The sequence below is a fragment of the Canis lupus genome, chromosome 5 (genome assembly GCF_003254725.2).
Source record: "Canis lupus dingo isolate Sandy chromosome 5, ASM325472v2, whole genome shotgun sequence".
In the NCBI taxonomy this organism is placed as follows: Eukaryota; Metazoa; Chordata; class Mammalia; order Carnivora; family Canidae; genus Canis; species Canis lupus.
The window spans coordinates 13,479,434-13,505,737 of NC_064247.1; the positions used below are offsets into that span (position 1 = coordinate 13,479,434).

Below are 26,304 nucleotides of genomic sequence, written 5' to 3' on the forward strand. Positions count from 1 at the left end.
GACAGAAACCATCTGAATGGCTGGAAACAGGAAGTCTTCCCAGTTTGGTCTCACCAGCTCCAACCCCCAGTTCTCTCGTTACTGCCTTGAGAGTGTGTGGGAGACCTCAGGCCGCTGTGACCCGATTCTGAGTGAGCCCCGCTCCACTTCACCACATTCACCTGTCTGTTCCTCCAGCCGTGCAGCCACCTGCTGAGGTCACTGTGTGCTGGGAGCTAGACCCGCAGAGATGCCGGAGATGCGGGGCGCGAGGTCACTGACCTCCGGGAGCCCCCAGTCTAGCTGGAAAGAGAGATGTCAAAACAAACTAGCACAGAGGCTAAAGGCCACAGTGGAGGTGCCCCTAGGGTGCCGTGGGGGCAAGAGGAGATGAGTGTTTCTAGGGAAGGCTTTCAGGTGAGGCTCTGTAGGGGGGACCACTATACCAACTGTGGAGGAGAAGAGGGAGGAGGAAAAGAAGAGAGAGGAGGAGGAGGAGTGGAGGTGGGCAGAGAGAGGAGGGTGCTCAGTAGACCGGATGGCCACGCAAGGGCCTGAGGCGCACCAGACGCCAGCAATGCAGAGGGAAAGCTGCCAGAGTCCAGAAGGCAGGGTGGCAGGGAGGCTCCCGGGGCTCTGCACGCTGGAGCTTCAACCTGGATGGTCAGGTGATACGAAAGCCCCTCGCCATGTGGAAGCCGTGCTTGGCTTCAGAACCCGAGATTAGAGATCAAAGTTGTATCTGGTTCTTCAAGCAAGAGTCTGAATCAACTTCTTGCATTTCCAAAATATATCCTGTCCATGGAGGCCTGAAGCTCGCCGCAAATTCCATCCTTGGTCCTAGAAGCCCCATGGTGGGGAGGGGATTCTAGAAGGTTATATTGCGGTGGGGGGCGGTATCTGCGACTCAGGATGGGTACTGACACATTAAAGCATTCAAGGCCCCAGGCCTCCCCATGCACCTAACGTGTGCATGCCAGAGACCCCGGCCTGACTCCCACGGGGACAGGCTGTGCCCAGCCCCCTCGGGGTGCTGGACTGCTGTCCAGGCTGCAGCCCCCCGCTCTTCTGAGTGGATCCCTGGGGAGAAGGAATGGTGCTATTGGGACGACAGGTACAGAGGCCATACAGCCACAGCCCGGCAGGAAGTGGGCAGGTGCAGTCCCCCAGGGAGTCCTTAGTGGGCAGGTGCAGTCCCCCAGGGAGTCCTTTGCCGTTCCAGAAGGAATCATTCATTCCCAATTGTCTGGTCTGGGCTCACACAGCTCACCCTGTCTCCACACCCTGGCCTCCTTAGAACACACCCCTGATCATTTCTCAGAACCAGATCTAGTTTTAGCACATCATTCTTTCAAGGTGCAACCCTAAGTAATCCAGGAGCAAACTGGGGATGAATCCATTAAACTGAAATGGCTAAGCCAAAGCCATCAGGGGAGGTTTTCAGTGAGGGCTCCTGCCTGTCTCCTCCCCACGCTGGTTCCTGGGGAGGACTCGGTGGGAAACAGGGAACTGCGGTGTCAGGGCCAACCCCCGGACGAACCCACGAAGATCGAGGCCTCTGGGTCCCTGGCTGCACCTTGGGGAGAGCCCGAGGGTACCCAGGCCACACTGTGGGACACCTGAGCACAGCGGGAGGCCCACAGGTGACATGAGAAGCAGTCGCCCCCGAGCCACGCCCCTCGCTGAGGAGGGAAGGATCCTGTTCCATCCCACGCTCATCACACAGCATCAACCGAGTGAACTGCTCATTATGAAGTGCAGCTCAGTGGTTCTCAATAACTCTTGCTCTGTCTTCATAAAGCCTGAGTTAGAGAACCTCTAGGTGTTGTTATCTAAAGATTCCTGAAACTGGTGGTCCCTACCGGGCAATTATAACCAAGATTTCTACAGTCCTGAGTAGTTAAAACCCAGTAAACAGCTTCAGCTCCTCCCTTTCAAGATTCATTGCTGTTGCTATTTCACATAAGAAAGAGCGAATTCAAAAAAAAAAAAAAAAAAGAGGGAATTCAAGAGCGGGGACCCTGGAGCTGACTGCGTGTAACATAATGTCCTCACTTCCTGGCTGTGTGACCTTTGCCGAGTTACTTAACCTCTCAGAATCTGCTTTCCTTGCACATAAAGAAGGGTTAATAGTAATAGTGTATTAGAGACCTTCGAATGGTGCGTTCTACTCCACGGTAGGATGATGGATGACTCCCCACCCCCTTACATTTGCCTCCTTGTATTTTTAAACTGTCTTCAATGAGCATATATCATTTTATAATTAGAAAAAAAAAGTATCTTAGGAAAATAACCTGCAATTAAATTAACTTAATATAGTTTCAGCCAAAAGAACATTCCAAAGACTGGAGATAAGCTGGTCTTGAGTGAGCCGGGCTCGGCATCTGGGATGCCTCTGTAACACATAAAGGTGCTCTCAGTGCTCTTAGCAACAACCCCGGTGGTTTCCTCACAGCCCAGGCTGAGGGATTAGAGCCCGGGGGAGACCTCCCCCAGCTCTGAGATGCCTCCCCCAACACAACCGTGGAGACGGCGATGCCCTGGCCTCACCACTGGACCACAGCAGCCGACTTCTGACTCTGCTGCTCACTGGCCATGTGCCCTGGGGAACTGTGCAAGCGCTCTGCCTCAGTTTCCCCACACACAAGCAAGAGAACATGGGAACCGCCACCACCACCACATAGAGTTGCAGTGGCGATCACATGGGACATGCCAGACACCATGTTTGACACCATCCTAGGAACTAACAAGCCTTGGGTCCTCCTCCCCATCCGAGTCCTCCCCGCTCTCCTTTTTCCACTCCCTTGGTGACATTACCAAAAGTGGTTTTCCTGATGACATGGCAGGTGATTGCCCCCAACCCCCCAGTGCAGCCCTGACCTCGCTCCCCTAACTCTAGGACCAGAGTTCTGATGGCCCACAGGATATCCCCCATCCTTGTTGCCCTGGTGACTCAAACAGCCTGCTCTAACCCTGAGGAAGGAGCACTGAGGGAGGAGGAGGAGGGACACCACTTCCAAATAACAGCAGGCCTACAACTGTTCCAATTTCCAAGTTTAAAGCAAAGGGCATTTTTCCTGTCACCTACCCCTTGTGACCCTCATGGTTGAAGGGACTTAGTTCCATTTACCACCCTGTATTGAAAGTCTACTCAAAAAGCTTATTCAGGGGCACCTGGGTGGCTCAGTGATTGAGGGTCTGCCTTTAGCCCAGGGCGTGATCCTGGGGTCCCGGATCAAGTCCCACATCAGGCTTCCTGCATGGAAGGGATCAAGTCCCACATCAGGCTTCCTGCTTCTCCCTCTGCCTGTGTCTCTGCCTCTCTGTGTGTCTCTCATGAATAAATAAAATCTTTGGGCAGCCCTGGTGGCTCAGCGGTTTAGCGCAGCCTTCAGCCCAGGGTGTGATCCTGGAGACCTGGGATCGAGTCCCACATCCGCAGGGAGCCAGCTTCTCCCTCTGCCTGTGTCTCTGCCTCTCTCTGTGTGTCTCTCATGAATAAATAAATAAAATCTTAAAAAAAAATAAAAGGTTTATTTGGAATTGAACAGGACTGCTCCTGCCCTCCCAAAGTGCCTCCTCTTTTGGGGAACCAGACACAGTAATAAATAATGTCAACACCCTGAGTGACCAGTGCTCCAGGAAAACCAGCTAAGGCTTCCTGGTGGCTCAAAGGAGGGGGTAGTGGGCTCTGCCCAGAGGGAACGGTCCAGCAAAGGCTTGAGCTGTGTCTTAGAGAGAGTAGGAGTTCGGTAGGTCGGGAAGGAGGCAAAGAGAGAGCAGCTCCAGCAAAGGCCTTGGAGCCTGAACTAGCATGGAACGTTCAAGAAATTATACCTAAATCCTGTGCCTAGGCCCCAGGCCTAGGGGTGGGGGTGGATAAAATACGCCAGCACCATGGGCAGGGCAGGTTGCGGAGGGCGTGACACAGCAGACAAGTGGTTCTTGGTATTGTTGAGGCTACAACCCTCCTGGAGAACCTGATGAGTGTTATCGACCTTGTACCCCACTCTGAACCCTCTCAGTGACCCCTACGTAGTTACAAACCTTACGTTATAAACCCCAGCTGAGGGCGACGGGCAACCCGGATGGCCCAGCGATTTAGCACCACCCTCAGCCCAGGGCCTGATGCTGGAGACCCGGGATCAAGTCCCACATCAGGCTCCCTGCATGGAGCCTGCTTCTCCCTCTCTCTCTCTCTCTCTCTCTCTCTCCCTCCCTCTCTCTCATGAATAAATAAATAAAATCTTTAAAAAATAAAAAAATAAACCCCAGCTGAGTGTCTTCAGGAAGAAGCCCAGTCACTTGGCCACATCCTATGCTCAGAGCCTGCACTCGGTGGTCTGGGTTTTTCCCTCTAAAAACACCATCCAGCCTTGTCACGGTAAGGCTGCCCCGCTCTTTCTCGGCACGTTGCCCAGGCCTGTGGGACCTCGGCGATCTCCCCCCAGAGGCCCAGAAGAGCCTCTGACAAACCCACAGTCACCACCACTGACCCCGGGACACAACGAGCCCGGGCCGGGCCAGCCCAGGCCCCTGTCCACTCGCATCCGCGTCCACCCGACCCTGTGCTGCTGCCAAACACTCCCTCCACCTGTGACAAAGTCAGAGCCGCACAGAAACTCAACTGCTTGTAAACGGCCTTTGGGGGCAACCTTGGAAGGACCCCAAAAGCCAAGTAGGTTAGAGCTTGGCGGGTCCCTCGACCTGGCTGCACCCCTGCACCCTTCAAGCGCTCCCCGGAACCAGCCCAGCACACACTCCATCTGCAGAGACCCACCATCTGGCTCCCCTGGGAGGCGTCTGGCTTATGCGTTTGGCGACCCTGTCCAGCTGGGAGAAGCCGACATGGCTTTAAATATTTAACCACTTTAAATACGCTGGTAATGATAATAACTTTGCTGATGGCAGCTCGAATTAAGCTCCAGATCAAATAAGATTTGTGGGAACTAAAATCCTTCTAGTTAGGTCTCTGGCCAGCTTCCCTTACAGCAGATGGCCACCAGGGGCAGCTGTGCCTCCCAGGCAGAGCACTGGACTTGGAGTCCATCTGCAAAGAGGGGTGAACAGTACTCTTTCCTGTGTGGTGGTGTAAAAAAGGAAAGGAGACTGTTTGCCAAACTGCCTTCTTTGGTGACCCATTATTAAGTGGATACAAAGGAAAGGGACCATTACCACTGATAGTTTAAGATGCTCACAGCTCATCCGCAGGGGTGCTCCTTGGGAAGTGCCAGACCTCTTACCCAGAACCTCTTCAAGACCACAGGGACACAAGGCCCAGGACTATCCCAGAGGCCCCCAAAAGCCACCCCAAGCCCAGCAAGGGGGCTACATTCTCCCCCCACAGGGAGATGGTCCCTCTGAGGGCACCCTCCCTTAGGCAGAGAGCCCCAGGTGCTAACCTGCTACCTTAGGAGCCCTCCCCCAGCCAGAGCCTAAGATGAGCTCCCCTCACCTCATCTGGAAGTGGTGTTGGCCTTGGAGATCCCCACGGAGTTTGGGGGACAGGTAATCAGGGCTGCTTTTTGCTTTCTTTCATTTACTCAGAATTCCCCAGCCCAGAGACCAAGGAGAGAGGAACCGCTAACCTGGCCGCTGGCCCAGTGAGGACACTGGCCTTCCCTCTGACACTCACAGGAGGACCCCTCACCCATCCTGGGATGCACTCAGAGCCCTGAGTCCTGGCCTGGACTCAGCATTGTTGTCCTGTAGACTTCACTTAATGAACTGCACTGACTCGCCAATGGAAGAAAAACCACCCTTTATTCCCCTCTTGGCTTCCTGCGTCTCTGGGATGAGCTAGGTGATTGACCAGGTAGGCTGCCAGTTCAAAGGTCTCAGACAAGCAGCAAACTCCAGCACCTGGCCTATCTCCATACTTCAGGACGAGAAGGGGCCTGAGGCAGTCTGCCCGGCCAGCCCAAGGCAGCAAGGAAGCCAATGATAATGGCTAATGCAATACACACAATTTCATTACTAATGTGAAAATTGATTCTAACTCATGGAGAAAGAAAGGGAAAATATGCTTGGAATGTTAAGTCCCAAGGATTTGGAATGGCTGAATGTGCCTGCCCTTGGGGAGTGAGCCTTTTATGAGGTGGACCTCGTGGTGGGGAATCAGACTTCTGCCCGGGGTGGACTGGGGTGGGGGGTGGGGGTGCCACCTGGACACTGTCTAATTCCCTTACAAACACCTGCCTGTGACCAACTGCTGGGCTCCATTCTTTCTTCCCAGGGAGGGACAACTCCAAAAACATGCCCTCTCCCCACTGACCTGGTGCCAAACCTGTCCGGGAAAGCAGGCCCACCCTGGAGACAGGTGCGCATCGGAGGGATGCGCGGGGCGTCAGAGACTGCGGGTGGCGTCGGATGCTGGCTTCTTCCTATCTCTACAGAAAGGCTTCTGCCCTCATTACAGCTGTGTGCTATATGAAAGTCTGTGGCGGTGACACGACAACACGCTTGCCTGTTTATGAAAGCTAAATAATTAAGACAAGGTTTTTATTTCAACATTGGCCTTGGCCATACATCACAAACTTGCTCTGTGGTTTTCCTTGCCGTGTGACACGTAAATGTGTTTCCCTGCCCTCCCTACCCTGGGTCCATCCCCTCACTAAGAAAAATCCACTCAAAGGCTTGTTTGTCCGAGCTGTTTGTAGAACAAGTGAGTCTGCATTCCAACCTGTACACAGAAGAACGTATATTTATTCTACAACAGATTCACTCATCCATTATTGAGCGCCTACTTTGTGCATGGCAGGGGGCCAAGGTGGAAGCTGTAACTAGAGGAAGGCAGCTCCTCGGCGTGGTGGGGGGGTAGCTCCCAAATGCCCATCCACTATGTGTATGTGTGCACACGAATAATGTGCATATATACATATACATACCTGAGACGTGGTGTACAAAGAGTCTGGAAACCAGAGAAGAAGGAATGATTAATTCTGCCCCCGGGGCTTGGAAAGAACTTCCAGGAGGCCTTTGCTTCTGCTTCCAGTAGGATTCCCCCAGACAGTACAGAAGCTGCTCTGGTGAGATCCCAGAGACCTCATTTGTACACACTCGTCGGCCTTGTCTTCATGCCCAGTAAACAGCACTGCCACATCCCTATCAAGGACAGTGCCTATCCTGAAGCTTGCTAGACGGCTAGGGCCCTACAGCATTTGCACTTCTCCAGCTAGGTGCTTCACCCCACTGCCCACAACCCATATTTCCGCCTGCTTTCCATTCCCCCCACTTCTAAAGAATCCATTAGCCAGGTCGGGAGAGGCTGATGGAAGGGTGGGGAAAATAGGGAGGTGGGGGGGCCTGTAAGTTCACTGGTGGGACCAAGAGTAAGGGAGAGTGACACAAAAGAGTTAGGCTCTTTCCCTCAGCCACACCGCAAAGCTTCAAATGTCCGAAGCGGCCACTCTGCATCTTCTCTCCCACCTTCCTGCAGCCCCTTGCCATTTTGCCGGCCTGCTCCTGGGCGCACTGTGGCTTTTACCAACGTGTCTCAGAGGGAGACTCTCCGGTCTGGGCACAGCACACCCCAGAGGATGCTCTCATGAGGTGCAGGGTGGGGCACATGCCCCTCGGCTGACCACGTGGTGCTTGCGGTCAGCCCCATGGCCAAGTCCTCCGCCCTGGACAACGCCAAGCCAGGCCTCCCCATCCTGTGTTCATGCAATTGATTTTGTTAAAAAATCTATATGCAGGAGTTCTCATTTGCTCGTGGCTAATTCCATCTTCTTTGGTTTGGGCCCATCGTCCTGCCTATCGATCATTCTCCATGCTGATCATGTCAGCCAGTGGGGGCAGCTCCTTTCCTGGCCAGCCTGCTGCCATGTGTGAATTTGATAGTCTCTCTCCCCCTCCAAGACATCGACAAATATGTCACCAGGACGGGCCCAAGGATGACACCCTTGGCACCAGAGACCTACAGGAAGGACTCAGTTAGCATTCATCACACAAATACATGAGCAACTGAATGAATAAACAGATGAGAGTGAGTTTTCTCTAGGTCCACCCTGGTCTTTCATCAATGCCCTGCGTCTGACTCTTCAGCCAGCTATGAATCCACCTGTCTCTACCACATGGCAGTTTACTGCTCTTCCTTCCCCCCCTTTTTTTTCATAGCTTTCCATCTTATCTCTAAAGACACCATCAAGACATGGTTTAAGGCTCCCTGAAATGAAGACACCCATGTCTAAGATATTTAAACACTATAAGCTTTTGGGGAAAAAAAAGAAAAAGGGAGGGACGCCTGGGTGGCTCAGTCTGTTAAGCGGCTGCCTTCGGCTCGGGTCATGATCTCAGGGTCCTGGGATCAAGTCCCGCATCAGGCTCCCTGCTCAGCGGGGAGTCTGCTTCTCCCTCTCCCTGTCGCTCTCCCTGCTTGTGCTCTCCCTCTCTCTGTGTGTCAAATAAATATATAAAACCTTAAAAAAAAAAAAACTTAAAAAAAAAGAAAAGAAAAGAAAAAGAAAGGGAGATAGGTTTGACCTGGCTTGTTCTCCACAAACTGCTGCCAACTCTGGTGAGCACCTCTTTATTTGCCCAGAGCTCCAAAACCATCTGCTTCATAAACTCTTTCAAAACGTTGGAGGAAAATGGCATAACACTTATTGCTTTATAATATTTTTAAATCTACCTTTCCCTTCTTTGTGAAAACATCTGCCCATCTGCAGACTTCCGGCACCCCTCGCCCTCTCCACAATTTCTCAGCACGATGCTTCCAGAATCCCATTTACAATCTTTCACGGCTCTCCTAAGAATGACTTTACGGTCACCTTTGTTTGTCCTGGTCTCAGACTTAGCCCTGGCTTTGGCCCACCAAGGCAGAAATGCAGCCCTGTGGGCAGGACGAGCCAGCCGAGCTCACTAACACCGTATTCACGTACGCTCATGCCTACCACCGAAAAATTAAAACCATGCCCGCTGATTTGAAGGCAGGTTATAGCGTCATCCTCGTATGCTAAGGACCACTCATTATGTATGAGCAAGGGATGAACAGGAGGGGCGATGCAAATGTGAGCATATGTGCATGGATGTGTATATAAAAAATTCAGCATGCATTGAGTTCCTGCTGTAATAATCATAGTTAATATTTTATATCACTTTGCTCAGGTACTAAGTGCTCCATATATTTTATTCGTTTAATCCCCACTATGGCCCGAGAGGTGAGCACTGTGATTATCCCCACTTTACAGCAAACAAGCATGCAGCTGTGAGCGGGAGAGCTGGGCTGGGGACCCGCGAGAGTCTGGGCTCCCAACCACTGTCGCCTCTTGTTTGGTATGTTTCCCTGCATCAGCGAGACCCCATCCCAAGCCTTCCACTGCATTTCCTCCAGCCCACAGCATGCATCACATTCTTTACACCCACATACGCCTTATTATTCTGTGAACATTCCGTGTCTTTTTACACCACTTGGCCTCATGCTACTGGCTCTGCCTGGAATATCCTATCTCCTCTTGCCCATTCAGAAAACTCCTATTCATCCTTCAAAGCCTAGTTCAATGCCGTCTTCTCTGTGAATCCTGTCCTAGTCTCACCCCAGGTGGAATGGTCTTTTCCCTCCTTCCCGGTCCTACAGCAAGCTGTTTGTACTACACTATAGCAAGACCATCTCCATCAGGCTTTATAGTGGAAGATTCTGGAGCAAAGATTACTGTAAGAGCTGACAAAGATAGCAAGACTGGGGGTGCCCGGGTGGCTCAGTCAGTTAAGTGTCTGTCTTTGGCTCAGGTCATGATGGATCCCAGGGTCCTGGAGTTGAGCCCCACATTGGGCTCCCTGCTCAGAGGGGAGCCTGCTTCTCCCTCTCCCCCTGCCCCTCCCCCTAGCTCACTCTCTCTCTCTCTCTCCTTCAAATAAACAAATAAAACCTTTTTTTAAAAAATTTAAGGGAAAAAAAAATAAAAAATAAATAAAAAATTTAAGGGACACCTGGGTGGCTCAGTGGTTGAGCATCTGCCTTTGGCTCAGGGCGTGGTCCTGGGATCGAGTCCTGCATTGGGCTCCCCCGAGGAGCCTGCTTCTCCCTCTGCCTGTGTCTCTGCCTCTTTCTGTGTCTCTCATGAATAAATAAATAAAATCTTAAAAAAAGTTTTAAAATAGCAAGAATGAACTTTGCAAGTTATTGGAGGCTGTTACTCATTAATTCATTCAAAAAATATTTATTTAATACCTACTGTATACCAGGCACTATTCTTGATCCGGGGGATAGGACAGTGAACAAACACAGCCATTCCCCCCTCATGGAGCTTACATTCTAGTGAGGGGAGATATATGATAAGTAAAATAGGTAAAATAAATAGCATATTAGCAGGCATCGAGTACTGTGGGGAGGAGTCAGGAGGGAGGGAGAGCAGAGGGGAGTGACAGGGATGTTTTGCCATTGGATCCTACTCTAAAACTTGTTCTCTGCTGCCACTAGAAGATGCCAACCTGAGGGCCAACCAGCAGGTGATCCTTGAGCGAGCCACTGAACTTGGACAGAACTTCAGGGAAAATGCAGGGCCCCTCAGCAGCCTCCCTTCCACCTCTAGCAGTGCTGACAGGGAGCCAAGACCATCCCGCTCACCTGAGGGGGTAGATGCCGATGAGAAAGAACATCTGAGGGCACAGCTAGAGCGGACACCTGTCCACAGCAATCGCACCTGAGTTACACCAGCCACGCATCCTGTGGCCTGGGTCAGCCCCAAAACATGTCCAAGAGCAGAGACAAAGTGCCTGACAGGGAACAGAGAGGGACTCTCAATGCCGAGCCCTGTCCTAGACGAGGGCCCGAGACAGTCCTGGGATGCAGGCTGGCCCCTGGACTCAGCATTCAGCTCCGAAGCCAGAACAGTGGGTGCGGCTGAGGTTCCAAGACCCGTGGCCATGCCTGACCAGGTGCTTCCCTCCTGGGCTCCCCCACATGCCTCTCCTGCCTCCCCAGGTCAGCCCAGTGTGGCCGTACCACACCCCAACCTTGCCCACGTGGTAAGAGGGTCCCCTCGTTGTCCCTCTTAGCAGCCAAGTGACAGCACAGACATGCTTTTCCAAATGTGCCTTTGGCTGCCCACCTGTGGCCTCCGGCTCATGCGGAGCCTGGCCCCTGGGGCTGCCCAGCTCCTGGTCACTGTTTCTTCTTTCCCCAAACCAGCACCGACTCTAGGACTTTCCCCTGTGCCCCTGAGCACATCTGCCTCAGTGGCTCAGACTCCCTCCCAGGCTCACCTCTTCATTCTCCTGGCCCTGGCCCCTGGCCCACTCCCCCTCTTCCAAGCAGGGTCTCACCTGCCTGACGGGTCTGAAATCCATGGCCAACTGCTGCATTAAGTGTGACCCAGAGCCCTCTCTCCTCCCTCTGGTCCCCATTGAGGGGAAGCCCCTCCTGCCCGCAGCCCTCCAGACCCTTCACTCTGGCTCTTTTCTGACGTGTGTGCTGGATGGAGCTGGCACAGACCAGCTCACAAGACTTCCCAACTCTGCCTTCAGTGACGGTGCACGGGTAGCTTAAAATGGACTGTGGCAAGAGTGTTCACACCTTGGCAAGAGTGTTCACACCGTGGCAGGCGTGTTCACACCTTGGCAAGAGTGTTCCACCGTGGCAGGAGTGTTCACACCATGGCATTCAGTAAACAGCATGTGTCGGGGTTTCCCCCCACAAGAGCCCTTTGTCAAACACTGACCAGCTCACCAGGGAAGCAAACTCTTCTAGAATGACCAACTGTCTCAATTTGCCCGGGACCATCCCAGGTTTAGTCCGAGTCCAGGAAGCCCCTGAGTCCCGGGCAGCACAATGGCTGGTCACCCTCATCTCTCTACCTCCGCTGATCTTTCTCCGTCAGTAACCAGCGTGGTCAGGCCTCTCAGGCTGGAGAAGCCCTCCCTGGAACCTCTGCCCCTGCCCCAGGCTTTTCCTGGTCTCTCCTGTCCTCCCAGCCAGGCTGTGGAGGCCACCTGTCACAAGTCCTTTGCTGTCCTGTCCAACACTGTTCCCCTCCTGGAACCTCCCAGCCCAGTCTTCTACCTGGAAGGTCACCAAGGACCCCTGGGTTCCCAAATCCCTAAGCACTGTTTGCTCTTGCCCTACTTACTGTACCTTTCAACAGCATTCCCCAGGGGTCCCTCCCTCACATCCACCCAGCTTCTGAGACACCTTTCTCTCCCAGCAGTCCTTCTACCTCTGTCTACTTCTGGCCTTTTGTTGACTCAAGCTCTCCAAGCGGACAGTCCCCAGAGCTTGTCACTGGCCCCCCTCTCTTCTCACATTAAATGTCTTTCAAGAGGAGTTCATTCAAACCCCTGTGGCCCCTCTCGCTCCAGTTCCCAAATCTGTACCCCAGCCCCAGCCTGTCTCCTGGGTTCTGGGTGGGCGTATTCAGCTGCTCACCAGACATCACCATGTGGACATCACCACGGTCACTTCAAATCACTTCAAATCTAGTCTAAAACAAAGCTGAGTCCATCATCATCTACTAGACCATCCACTAGACCACGCAGTCCTGCCCCATATGCCCCGCCCTGGTCAATGACTCCCAGCTGCCCCAAAGGAAGAATCTGAGAATAACCAGTGTTGGCGAGGATGTGGAGCAAAGGGACCCCTCGTGCACTGCTGGTGGGCGTGCAAGCTGGTGCAGCCACTGTGGAAAGCACTATGGAGTGTCCTCAGAAAAATCAAAAAGAGAACTATCATATTATCCCATAATCCCACCTCTGGATATTTATCCGACGAAAACGAGAACATTATACCGAAGACCTAGCTGCACCCCCATGTTCATCGGGCATTACTTACAACAGCCAAGACATGGAAACAGTCAAAGTGTCCACCGACAGATGAGTGAATAAAGAAGATGTGGTGCAGGGACACCTGGGTGGCTCAGTGGTTGAGCATCTGCCTTCGGCTCAGGTCATGATCCCAGGGTCCTAGGATCAAGTCCCATATCGGGCTCCCTGCGAGGAGCCTGCTTCTCCCTCTGCCTGTGTCTCTGCCTCTCTCTCTGTCTCTCATGAGTAAATAAATAAAATCTTAAAAAAAAAAAAAAGATGTGGTATATACACAACAGAATATTATTTAGCTACAAAAAAAAAAAAAAAAAAAACAAGGAAATCCTGCCATCTGCAACAACACGGACAGAGCTTGAAAGCGTTATGCTAAATGAAATAAGTCAGAGAAAGACAGGTACTATACGATCTGACTTCTGTGCGGAATCTAAAAAAAAATAAAGATAAACCCAAACCCAAAATCCAAATTCACAGAAAAAGAGATCAGCTTGTGGTTACCAGAGATGGGGAGGAGGGAGAGGGATCTTAGAAGGTGGTCGACAGGTACAAACTTCCAGTTACGGGGTGAATATGTCCTGGAGCGTCGTGTACGACGTGATGACCGTAGTTACCATGGCTAGAGGAGACACGAGGAAGCCACTGAGAGTTCTCATCACAAGGAGATTTTTTTTTCTTTAACCTTTTTTTAAAGATTTTATTTATTTATTCATGAGAGACAGAGAGGGAGAGACACAGAGGGAGAAGCAGGGAGCCTGATGTGGGACTCAATCCCAGGACCCGGGGATCAAGACCTGAGCCAAAGGCAGATGCTCAACCACTGAGCCACCCAGGTGTCCCTGCTTTTGCCTTTTTTGTATCTGTGCATCTTTTTCTTTTGATTATATTCTATCCATCAGATGCTAACTAAATTCGTAAATCATTCCACGGGGCACGGAAGCCAAAGCATCACGCTGGAGCCGGGCAGCTTAAACTTGCACCGCGACGTATGTCAATTATGTCTCAGTAGAACTGGGGAGAAGCAGCCACTCCGTCCTGGATGGGGTAACTGCTCGGAGGAACTTCTGCAGCTAATGAGCCTTGCGGTTGCAGTGAGAGGGCTCGGAGGATGAAGTACCGGAAGGCTTTCTTTTTCACCCTGTGTGGTTTTCCCATGCATCTTTTCCACGTGGGGGAAACAGTGCTATTAAATAACGCCAGGGAGTCGGCGGTGGCTCAGCTTCCAGGTGTCAGCGTTAGGCCCATGCCCCAGGTGAGCCTCCTCGTCGGGGGCAGACCCAGCACGCGGCGGCTACCCACGTTCCTTCTCGTCTTAGGGAAGGTGAGTGTGAGGCCTCTCTGTGATCCCCAAAGATATTTCCCATCAATTTGGAAGCTGTAACAGGTAATACTTTGGCTTTTGACAAGACTTTATCTGGTTGAGATTTACTCATGTATTTTACAAAAATAAAGCTTTGTAACCTCTGGTTAAAAAAACAAAGAATCTGAGAATCCTCTCAACACCTGCCTTTCACCCACCTGCCCTCACCCACACACAGTCGACCCCGAGGTGTCCCGTCTCCTCTGTGCTCCCCGCGCCTCCCCGCCTTCGCCAGCACCCAGCCTCTGCCCAGGGTCACCGCCAGGCCCGGTTACTGCTCTCTGTGCCCGCGGCCTGGGTCACGACCATCCATCCTCCATCCCTTACTTCTGGAAATAACTTCTAGAGGGCGATTACTTCTAGAAATAAACTTCACCAAGCTACTGTTCTGTTTAAAGCATCTCCGTGGCTCTCTGCAGCTTTCAGGATACGGTTTCAACTTTTCAGTTCATTTAAGACGCTCCATAATCTGGCTCTACCGGGATCCCCCCGAGGTCACCAACCCTCTGGCACAACATCCTGGGGCCAGACAACAGCCATGAAGCAGCTGAAGGAAGCAGCACCCCTGAATCGGAGGCCTGTGTTCCTATCTCTGGGCCCCTACCAAGGACATGTGGGATCCAGGATCTGTCTCCTCAGAGATTAAAGATGTTACTAGTGGGACGCCCGGGTGGCTCAGTCGGCTAAGTGTCCACCTTCAGCCCAGGTTGTGACCCCAGGACCCATCAAGCTCCCTGCTCAGCAGGGCATCTGCTTCTCCCTCTCTTTCTGCCGTTCCCCCAGCTTGTACTCTCTGGTGCACTCTCTCTCTCTATCCAATAAATAAATAAGATCTTTTTTTTTTAATAAATAAGATCTTTAAAAAAACAAATATTTAGGATGCTACTGGCATCTGCGTGTAGGATTTCTGCAGGTACAAACTAGATAATCCAAGGAAAGTCTCTAGCCACCGCCCAGGCTTAGTGCGTGGTGATTAGCCCCTTGCCTTATTCCTGGCCTCCTCTCCCTCGGGCTCTGGTCCAGCCATCGCACACTGTTCCCTCTGCCTAAGATGCCTCTGACCTTTTCTTTGCCAGACTAACTCTCACCTGTCCTCTGAAGTCAGCTCAAGCCGTATTGCAGGTATTGCTCCTCCTCCAGGAAGGCCTCCCTGCTGCCCACATCTGATTTCGACATGCTCTCTGTGTCCCCCCGGCTCTCTGCCGTGGCCACCCCTCAGCACATCACGCCGCGCTGTTATCCACCCGCCTCCCCGTCTTCACTCCAAAAATGCTGAAGTCAGGAATCTGTTCCCTGAGAGCTGAACACAGGGCCTGGTACAAAGTGGATGCCTGGTCACCTGGGTCTCCAGATACTTGAGAGAACTCCAGTTGAGGAATGAGTCATGTGAATCCACTTGGGAGGGACAAGTGGCTACAGGGAGGCCGAAGCTGGTGCCAGAAAACAAAAGATGCTCATTATGAAGCCAGCGAAATGAAACCAAGGTTCGGGGGTGCAGGGGAGGAGCCCACATTAGAGCGAGAGAAACGAGGCAGGCAAGCAAGCGGACCATCGAAGCAGTCGACTGAGACTCAGAAGGGAAGGACACATTAAATCAAACCTCTGACAGGCAATCGATGGACATTCAATTAGCAGTTACAATATTACTAATTTACACAAAATGTCTAAACAATACCCTTTCCCCCTCCGGCAAGATCTTGATGCAATGCTTCCCAGCAGGTGGGACGTTCCCTGCTCACCCCACAGGGCAACTGTGCCCACCCCAGGGCAGACCCCACAGGGTGGGGCAGCCAGACCGGAAAGATCCTGGGGGTAAAGGGTGGCCCTGAGCAGCTGCACAGAGCTGGGGCCGGGCCGGGGCGAGGATGCTCAGAGCAGGTGGCCGGGTCACGTCTGGAACTGGAGAGGAACAACCAGAGACTCCAAGAATCAGAACCAGGCGGGCACCTGAGTGGCCACAGACCCTGGCTGGGCCTTCGGAAGTCCTGCTCCTCGCAACCCACGGCACGCGGAAGGCAAAACACCTGCCAGGTGCGCCGAAGTCCAGCTTCACCTCCAGGGCATCCAGAGACAGGGCAGGACTCAGGTCTCCATTGGGGGGCACCGGGGAGAGAAAGGGAAGACACTCACTCCACAGGGACACCCCAAGGTCACGGACGCAGCCCTCAGCATGACATCCTTGGACCAGAACCTGGAGGGAGGAGGGTGCTGAAGGAGCCAGGCAGAGGTCAATTCTAACTGTGACCTTGGGTAGGCCCCTCCCTGCCCCGGGCCTCAGTTTCCTGCTCCAGTAAAATGGGATCACACTGGTGCCCACCTCGAGGGGGGGTGAGTTGGACAGCATGTGGGCAGAGCGCCCAGTCCGGCACGCCGGTGACGCTGGGTGCCTAAGCACCAAGTGGGGCAGGACTACAGAGCAGGTGCATGAGGTGGGGCATGAGGTGGGCGCATGAGTGGGTGCTGGGGCAGTTAGGGGCAGGGGATGGGGGTTGGCGGGGGGAGAAAATGCTATTCCCCTTCAGATACGGACTAAGCTGTCGCAAGCACTACCTACACACACAAATCCCAAGTCCCCTCACATGCTCTAAGCCCTGCAGCAGCCCAGCCTTCAGCAAAGTGATTTCCTGAGGAGAGTGTGAGCGCGGCCTTCAGACCCCGGAAGGCCCGCCGGGTCCCTGCTGCTGACACAGCCCTGTTTTCCCTCTTGATCCCACGATGGCCCAGGCAGGTCCCATCATTCCTACTTTATAGATCAGGAAACTAAGTCACAAACAGGTTAAATGATTTGCTCCAAGTCGCACAGTAGCGGGTCTTGTCTTTTCTTTCTTTTTTTTTTATTTAAAGATTTTATTTAGGGATCCCTGGGTGGCCCAGTGGTTTGGCACCTGCCTTTGGCCCAGGGCACGATCCTGGAAACCCGGGATCGAATCCCACATCGGGCTCCCGGTGCATGGAGCCTGCTTCTCCCTCTACCTGTGTCTCTGTCCCTCTCTCTCTCTCTGTGTGTGTGTGACTATCATAATTAATTAATTAATTAATTAAAGATTTTATTTACGAGAGAGAGAGAGAGAGAGAGGCAGAGACACAGGCAGAGGGAGAAGCAGGCTCCATGCAGGGAGCCCAATGTGGGACTCGATCCCGGGACCCCGGGGTCACACCCTGAGCCTAAGGCCGATGCTCAACCACTGAGCCACCCAGATCTTGTCTTTCTTAAATTATATTTTGCTTCCAGCCCACGATGCTCCTGAGACACAAGTGGGACCAGTGAATCACAGGGCTGGGGGTGCTGCTGCTGCAGAGGAGAGGGATCTAACGATCAGACCTGTCCTCACCCCAGAGGGCTAAGCACCCCAGGGCCCTCTCTCCCTCTTCCCACACTCTCAGACATCATGGGGCCTACGGTACGTCCCTCCGTCTGTCTGAGACACTCCTTAGATCTCTGCCCTGCCTGGAAGACCTCAGCCAGCCCTCCCAGCGCAGGGGTCAGAGGTGGAGGCACCCGCGGGATCACAGGCACAGGACCTTGCGGCAGGTGACTTTCCCACTCACGGATTTTAAGCCCAGAGGATTGAAATGGATATTTGGGATGTAGGCACCCCGCCTGGAGACGCCGCCACCATGACAAATGCTCTCCGACAAACGTTAACAGGCAGATGAATGACTTCCCGGACTGGACAGGCAGTGGAGGGCTGCCCCCAGCAACAGTCCTTCCCGCCCCCCACCCAGCCAGGAGCCTGCAGGAGCTGAGTCCCCCCGTCACTCCTCTCCATGAAATATCCTTCCCCGCATCCTCTTCCCACAGGCCATCGACCAATTCATTTGCTCACCATTATTTTTAAAACTCAAATTTTATTAGCAGTGGAGCATGAGTAATAAATACTAATACACTGTTTGCACTTGAATTAGCCCTGCATGTCCTGGGACCACAGGGCCATTTGTCAAAGCCAGATTTCCCCCTCCCACCTGCACTTTGTGGTCGGGACACAGGCCCTTCCAAGGTCACTGACTCCCAGGCGGCCAAGTGAGAACGGGGGCTCTCTGAGGACTCGCACTTGGGGCTCCCTGATTCCTTAGGCAGGGCACTGGGCTGCCTAGAAGGAAGGGCAGCTAGGGCAGAGAATTCCAGAAGAACCGGATCCCAGCTCTGCTGCCTACCAGGCAAGAGCCAGGATGCAAGCATGTCCGCGTAACCACTCTGAACTTGTTTCCTCATCTGTAAAATCGGTCAGTAACACTCACTCCACCCCACCCAGGGGTGCTGGGAGTCTTCAATGGACAAGCTGGATATGAAAGCACCAAAAAGCAAACGTGCCCACAGTGAGGATGGTGGCTGTGGGGTGCATGAGGCAGGAAGGCTTCTCTCTACCAAGAACTGTAAGATAACCTGAATTACCCTCCCCTGGTTCCATGGAAGGATAAATGAAGGCAGCACCTTTCCCGGCCCCCTCCCCACTCCCTCAGGGGTCTTAGACACCTGACATCCAGGCATTTCTGGGGAACACAATTACCCCGCATCTGTGCGCAGCTGCCAGGATCTCGGCACGGAGCAGAAAAAACGTGGTCGCCGGTGCCCAGGCTGGGCTTTCGACGCCTGCCTCTAGCAGCTGTCTTGGGGCTCAGACTCAGCTGGGCACGGACGGGGACCACCCTTCCGACACAAGCGGGCAGAGCAACTGGGCTCCCGGAGCAGCAGCTCTGGAACTCTGCTCCTCACTTTGGTGCTCAACGGCCTCACCCCTTCCCACAATCATTCAGCGAGATCCTCCCGCGTGCCGGGCTCTGTGCTGGAGCCTGTGGCACAGAAGTGGCCGTGGCAGCCCAATCCGATCCCTGGCTCCCTGGCTCCCCAGAGCTCAGGACCCAGCTGGGGAGCCCAAGCCTTGAACAGGCAGTTCGGAGGCCGTGTGGGGTTGTGCTCCAAAGGGAAGGCGTGTTGGAGGCTGAGAGCACACAAGACGAGCCTCATTCGGGCTACAGGAGGCAGCAGCAGGGGGCTGCCTGGATGAGGAATCCAGATGCAGGAGTGAAGCAAGAGAAGGAGGCGGGGTGGAGGAAGGGGTTCCAAGCAGGGTAAACAGCACACGCAAACATCCTGAGGCACAGAGCCAAAGCTCCCCGGGGAGCCAGAGTCAGCTAGCTGCGCTAGATGGGCAGCTGCTAAAAGGAGGGCACCCCAGGGGAAGGGCCTGGTGCTCCCTGCCTGCAGCCAGCCTCCCAATGCCCTGGACAGACACCTAAGACAAAATCAAGCGTAAACACCCAGAACTTGCCGAGGTACTCACTCTCCTCACTGTGTCTTCCCAAGGACCGGGATGTAACGGGAGGGGGCCAAAGGGATGAATCAGGGCAGGCCTCCAGGAGGAGGTGAGCGGGCTCTCCCCCTGCCCCGTAAAGAAGCTGTCTGCTCTCCCACACCCCGAATGAAGCCACCAGGCCCTCTTTTTCTCCATCTGATTGGAAACCTTGGACCACAGTAAGGCTTTATCTGTTTTGCCAGTTGCATATAAACGCGAGCACAATGCCACCTCTCTCCCACCAGACAAGGCCGCACGTCAGGTGGCTTAGTTTGAGGGGCGCTGCCTCGCTTAGCCAAATAATCCAGGCAACAGAAGCACCTGACTTCCCATCTCACCCCCAGGCCCAGCCCAGGGGAGGACGCCAAGACGCCATGCCCTGGCTCCTCGGGACCAGCAGGGAGGCCTCCCTGAAGACGCAAATCCCCCACCTGGCCTGGCGAAACAGTGGGGGAACTCGCATTATGCAGAGCAGCTCCCTCCGGCCTCGGACTGGTTCTCCCTCTCTCACCTGGCAGGGGTCTGCCCTGGAGGGTTTCAGGGCAGCACAGCACCATCTGCCCCCTTGGGGCCTCCATGCAGCCCCCTGGGGGACCCTCGCCGAGCAGAGCAGACTCACTGTTCCCCAGACGCCCTCCTTCTGGCTCCTGCTTCCCACTTAATTCCATTCTGGAGGCATCTCCAGATTGGGAGCAGCACTGCGGCCCCACTGCACATCCCCCTGCGAGCGGCAGGGCCCGGCAGGAGCCTGGCAGGTCAGCGTGGCAAAGGCAGTGCAGGCGGGAGGTTCACCCCCAGTTAGCGGAGTTGGGGGGGTGGTTAGGGCAGCACTGGCGGCCTTCAGACACCTGGCCCGTGCCCACCTCCGCCACAGGATGGCTGTGTGACGCTGGGCAGTGTGTGTCCCTTCCCTGAGCCTTGTAAAAGGGGTTTGTTGTAAGGACTACCTGAGAAAAGGTATGAAGGCCATTCCAGGCCTCCTCTTCGACATTCTATCAAGTGACCGGACTCGAGCCATTAGAACCACTTGAAAAACTTTCAAAAGGGAAGTATCCCGCAGGTAGTGGAAAGTGCACGTACGCGGAGAGCACAGTGCATTTCCCACATAATCTGCTCCCAGGTGGAGACACAGCATTGCCAGCACTCTGGAGGGCCCCTCCTCCCCTTCCGAGGGTAACTCCTAGCCTGACTTCCATTCCCAAAGATGACCTTGCCTGTTCTTGAATCTTATATAAAGTCACACGGCATCTACCGAAAGCACCTGATGATTTAAGATGCGCTTTTACAGATGTTACCAACCTGCTCCTCCCCAAGCCCTGTGAGAAGAGGCTCTTTCCATCCCCGTTTTCTCTCAGAGCGGAGGCTGCAGGTACGCGAACTCCCATGTCCAAGGCTGCACGGTAAGTAAAGAGCCAGGGACTCGTGTTGCCAGGAAGCCCCCTCTTCCAGGAAGCTTCTGTGGACTGCTCAGGGGAGAGGCACCAGCCTGTCCTGCTCTGCCCGTGTCAACCTGGACACTGAGTCTTACAGCCCAGCCAACCTGGGGTGGACCTGGCAGGTGTGTGTGGGGGTTTGTGGGACGCCTCTGCTTGTGTCTTCTCCGCATGCCTCTGAGGTCACAGCTCCCGGAGAGCAGGGCCTGCATTCCACACCCTGCCCAGGATGGATGGGGCTGGCTAGAAGCTGGGGAGGCCCCAGTGGGAGGGGGAGCAGTGGGGCAGGGCACTGGCTCCCTCGGTTTGATAAGAGGCTCCGTGGGAGTCCGAGAGGCACGAGACAAGAACAAACCAGGGGTCAGGGGAACCCCAACCTGTAATCCTGAACCTTGATTCTTCAAGCCATGTGACCCTGGGCCAGCTACCTCCACTCTCTGAGTAATCTCCTTATCTGTAAAATGAGATGCTTGGCCTAAATCTCTTCTGACAAGTTCATCAGGCCCCGTGCCCGCGGCAGACACAAGTCGAACCAGGCCCCGTCCCAGGAGCCCTCACTCGGCCCCAGAGCCCTCTGTAGGTACTACCACCAATCAGCAGAGAGGGGCTCGGGGAAACGCAGCAGACACGCTGACCATGGCCAGCAGCAGGTAGCCAGAGCCACCGAGGCTCTGCTTCCACATGTAGCTCCTGATCGTGCCCCAGAAATGCCTCCTCTCATCCCCTAGATCCTGGGCCCCTTTTCCTGGTCCCCACACAAGGGCAGCCTCTTCCTGGGCTCTGCGCCAGCACCCCCACCCTCCCATGCAGCAAATGCCACTTGCCAGTAAATGAATTCCAGGGTGGGTGCACACGGTCCCAGGTCACACGGGGTGTCTGGAGGAGCTCAGGCCCTTGTTCCCAGAGCCCCCTCCTGACCCTCAGGAGCAAGAGCACCCCCTCCGATCTCGAAGTCAGAGCTCCCCACCTGTGTGTACCACTGCTGCTCTCACTCAGACACCCCTGTCCAGCCCCCCTCCCTGACCCTCAGGCCAGGCTCAGCTGGGTTTGAGGATGGCATGCAGTGCCTGGGACCAAGGTCCAGGGAGACCCAGGGTTGCTGTTTGTACAGGTCACATGAACACCACGATCCTGGGAGAAAATGTCTTTTGAGATCCACACAGCTGACTCTTCAGCCACACATGTCTGTGAGTTAAAGCGGCCCATCGAGCTTTCCAGAGCCAATGCTCGTCATTAGCCTAGAGCTCCCCGATCTGTGGCCTCTGCAGACAAGGAGCTCATGAAAGCAGCCATCTGTTCCCCAGATATTTATTGAGCACCTACTACATGCTGGGCCGTCCTAGTTGCTGGGGCTCTGATGCTGAGGAGCAGACAGAGTCCCTGCACCAGGGAGCCGTGTCTCATGCGGGGGGGGGTGGGGGGGGGGACACATGACCTCTGCTGACCTCCCAGGGGCACCAGTGTGGTGGACCCTCCCAGAGGTGAGCCAGGTGAGCCGCTCAAGTTCCCCCGCTGGGGGCCGGAGCTGAACAGAGACATCTACTGGCTCCTTAGAGCAGCACAGGCCACGGTGCAGAAGCCAGGGACACGGAGAAAGGGCCATGCTGTGGTTCCTGTACCCCGGGCCCCTGGAGCACCCCCTCCTTCCTGCATCAGATGGAACTAATACCCCTCACGGGGCAGGGCTGCCATGGGGTCCCGCGATGACACGGGGCAAGGGACACAGCGAGACACAAGAGCGCCAGGAACACGGCACAAAGGTCGGCTCCGTCGCAGCTCCTCAGGTGCCAGGCCAAGCGTCCCCGGCTACCCCCTCCCCAAGGAGGAGCAGAGGGGACCAGAGAGGTGCCAGCCCAGCCGCCTGCCTGGTCAGCCTCGCGCTGCTGGAAATGCACTTTCTCCGCTGACTCCCCGCTACCTGCATGGCCCAGTGGCCTTGTTACTTCTAATCTGCACCCCACCTGGCAGGCCTCATGTTCCAGCCTATTTACTTTGGACTCTGGCAGGACTCTCACTTTTCAAAGGAGAAGGGGATGGTGCTATTTTAGCTCAAATGCACTGGTGCGCTTTCTCCATCTAATTGCCCACTCTGTACTACGAGATTTGGGTCATCTGAACTTTCTGGTCCTCTTGGGGGGAGGGGGGAGTGTCTGCAGCATCCCCTAGCCTGGCAGGAGCTCCAAGGACCAAGGTGGTCACCTCGGTCCTCAGCCCCCTGCCCCCAGGACCCGAGGCCCAGGGCATCTGACAGACTCAATATCTGCACGCGTATCGTGTAAGGGGCCGGGCCTGGGCTGCACCCACCCAGTGCCACTCTGTGGCCATGCCTGGCACCCCAGAGGCCCTCAGGAAACGTGCCCTGGGAATGGATGTGTGGCCACCGTCCGCATAGCCCTGTGGCCAAGGATCAGGCCACTACCCGCCCATGAGTCCCAGCCTTGGACATTTCTCTGGGCTCCCCCATCATCTTCCCAGCCAGAGGATTCGATTTGGGGAAAAGAGTCTTGGACAGAAACCCAGTTAGGAAGAGCCTGAATCCTGGCTTTGCTTCTGCTCACAGCCCGAGGACTGGAACAGGAAGGAAGGTGGAAGCGCCTCGTGGGGTTCCAAGGAGGGGTGCAGAACGTGGCCCCATGAAGAGTAGATTTGGCTCAGTTTAAGGGAAAACCTTCTGGTATTTTTTGAAGAAAATCCCTAGCATTTCCTGGGCACCTTCTGGATGCCAGACAGCATGCTGGGTGTTCTCACATGCTCCCTGGTTTGCAGCTGCCTCATGAGTGGTCAAGAGCATGGCCCCGAGGGCCAAATCCATGTCCTGGCTCGACCACTTACTAGCGTGTCACCTTGAGCAAGCTACGCGACCTCTCTGGGCCTCAGTTCACTCACAGGGTTGGTTGTCGGTAGATCAACTTAATAGGTATAAAGTATCTAGAACATAATCAGTGCTCAATAATGTCAGCTTTCAGAAGACGGGGGGGGGGGGGGGGGGTGGAGAGAGGCGGCAGCCGGGGCTGGATAACCAGCCCGCGGAGATTGTGTCTGCAGATGAGAGCGCGTCAGGTAGGCTGCTGAACGAACGCGCTCAGGTCCCTTCCAGGAACAAGACTCTATGTTTCATTTCCCTCCCTGGGTTTCTGTTTTCCCAGCAATGAAACTGGCATTATCATTTCTGGACAAATACTGTTTTACTCTGCGTACTATTCTCAGCCTTGGGAAGAGCAGGTGTGCCCAAGGACCACTGCCTCCACTGTCTGCACGGGCCGGGGGTGACCTTCAGAAGGCACCAGGTGTGTGGACGGAGCCCCGGGCGGGGGGCAGGAGTCCTGGATCCTGATCCAACCTCCCCACCGAGTAACACTGGTTCCCAGCTAGTCGCTGAAATCCCGAGAGTCTGGGGTGATAATTCCTAGCTGCCCACTCCACCTCTGACAGAGATCCTGGGGGCAGGCGCAGAACCGCTGAGAAGATACGTGATACCCACCAGGAAGTGGCATTAGCAGCTTCGGCAGAAGGGCTGACTGTCAGGTGGAAGGTCAGGAGCAGCGAACAGCTGGAAACCACCCCCAGGAAAGGACTCCAGAGGGGCCTTCTGGACCCCCCGACGCCCAGTCTAGTCTTCTCTGCCCTGAAAGAGTCTCTGCTGCCTCTGGAATGAGATGCCCAAATTCCTCCCCTGTCACCCACCTTACTGGGGACGTTCTGTGTGACCTTATGAGCTGAATCAGGCCAGGGAGGATGCTGGAAAGATCAATAAACACAACTGTGACAGGAGCGCTCTAACAGATTTCTTCCAGTGATACCCCGTCATGCTTCTGAGAGTCCAAGACCCCAGCGAGATCCCCCTCTGATGAGGGGGGGATGCTGTGACCTCGAGGGGCCACGTGTCATCTGAGCTCCACCAATCCTCAAACTTTTCATGTCATGGGAGAGTCCCATCCGTGGCTCACGATGCTGCCTTGTTCTGGCTTTCACCCCAGGCCCACCGATGGCCTCTGTGCTGGCAAAGACTGGCACATGACTCAGGGCCCACACAGGAGCTCTGATGAGGGTGGTCTTTGACTGCTTCTCCAACATTGCCAGGGACCTCTCACTCCGGGAGGTCAAAGAAATCAGGCCAAGGCACCAGAGTGTAGGGAAGATCCATGCCCCCTCCATGCCTGGCCTCCTTGCCTATGAGACGAGGACTAGGAGGGCGAGGGAGCCCGAGGGGGAGCTAGGAAGTCAGGGGACAATCAGTGGATATTTCACATACACACACACGTGTGCACACATGTGCATGCACCCACACAGACACACAGAAATCTCTAACACCTAGTTTGAAATCAGACAGCCTGAGGGGCATCTGGCTGGCTCAGGTGGCAGGGCATGTGACTCTTGAGCTCAGGGTCGTGAGTTTGAGCCCCACGATGGGGACAGAGTTCATTTAATAAAAAGAAAAAAAATTTTCTTTTAAATCAGACCACCTGGGTGCAAATCCCAACTCTGCTTCTTACCAGCTACGAGACTCTGGGCTAATGCATTAGCTACCCCAAATCTCAGCCTCCACGCCTGTGAAATGGGTATAACAGTACCCTAAGTAGTGCCTAAAACAACCACAGCACCCTAAATAGTATCTGAAAGCTTAAGGTTAGTAAGGGGAGGAACTAAGATACTATATGGAAAGCCGTTTGCATCATGCTCAGCACCCAACAGGCATTGGGAAAATATTAGCTATTATTATTGCCATCAGTATTGTTGCCGTCAACTAGTCTTTCTCCCTAACAAATACTGACTGAGGCCCGGGACGTGAGCCTCCTGCCAGACACAAAACCACCGGCTGCCTTCCTGATCCCGAGGAGCTCCCAGTCTAAGCGCCTTAAAGAATTAAGATGGTTTTCCTGCTTAGTGCCGATCGGATCCGGTTTGGATGCCGAGATGGGACCAAATGGTCTCCTGACGTCTGCCCTGCCTTGCTGCCCCTCTGGATCCTGTGTGGACGGCCACTGAGCCCACCAAGAGGGACACGGGGGGGATCCTGGAGGCCAGCCTGATGCCGCAGCTCGGCCACGGCCCACCCTGTAACTGGGACCAAGGCCCAGAGGGTCGCACCCAGTTCCCTCCTCTCACCGGCCCGCCAGGGACGTGACTCTGTAGCGGCTCAACTGCACCAGGAGAGACTGCAAGGGTGGAAACGCAATGGTACTTGTCACAGCAGCAAATGTGATCATTCACTGGGCGCCCCATGCACCTGCTGAGATTTACTTTGGTCACTATTAGGCCCCGTAGGTCCCTGCCCAACAGCTGGAAGGGCCGGGATTTGAACCCCGTGCGATCTGAGCCAGGGGGCTGGCGACTACATCACACAGCCTCCGGCCGGGGGGACAGGGATGTCGCACTCCGGCCACCCGGAAAGACAGAGACTCCTGAAACCCCCAGTCTCCCTCCGGAGGAGCCTCCAGGCTGCAGGGCAGCAAAAGCACCCCACTGTCCCCCCATGTGCAGCCAT

At 54.6% G+C, this 26,304-nt stretch overlaps 1 protein-coding gene across 4 annotated transcripts in view; it reads right to left on the reverse strand.

Annotated features, from left to right (window-relative positions):
• Window positions 1-26,304, reverse strand: part of GRIK4 (glutamate ionotropic receptor kainate type subunit 4) — a 425,071-nt gene that overhangs the window by 393,025 nt on the left and 5,742 nt on the right. The window contains exon 1 of one of the 4 annotated variants that reach the window (XM_035716732.2): window positions 15,181-15,316. The exons of the other annotated variants lie outside the window; for them this stretch is intronic. The gene's annotated coding sequence lies outside the window, so the exon portion shown is untranslated. Of the gene's footprint in view, window positions 1-15,180; window positions 15,317-26,304 lie in introns of those variants that run through there. 4 annotated transcript variants of the gene reach the window in all.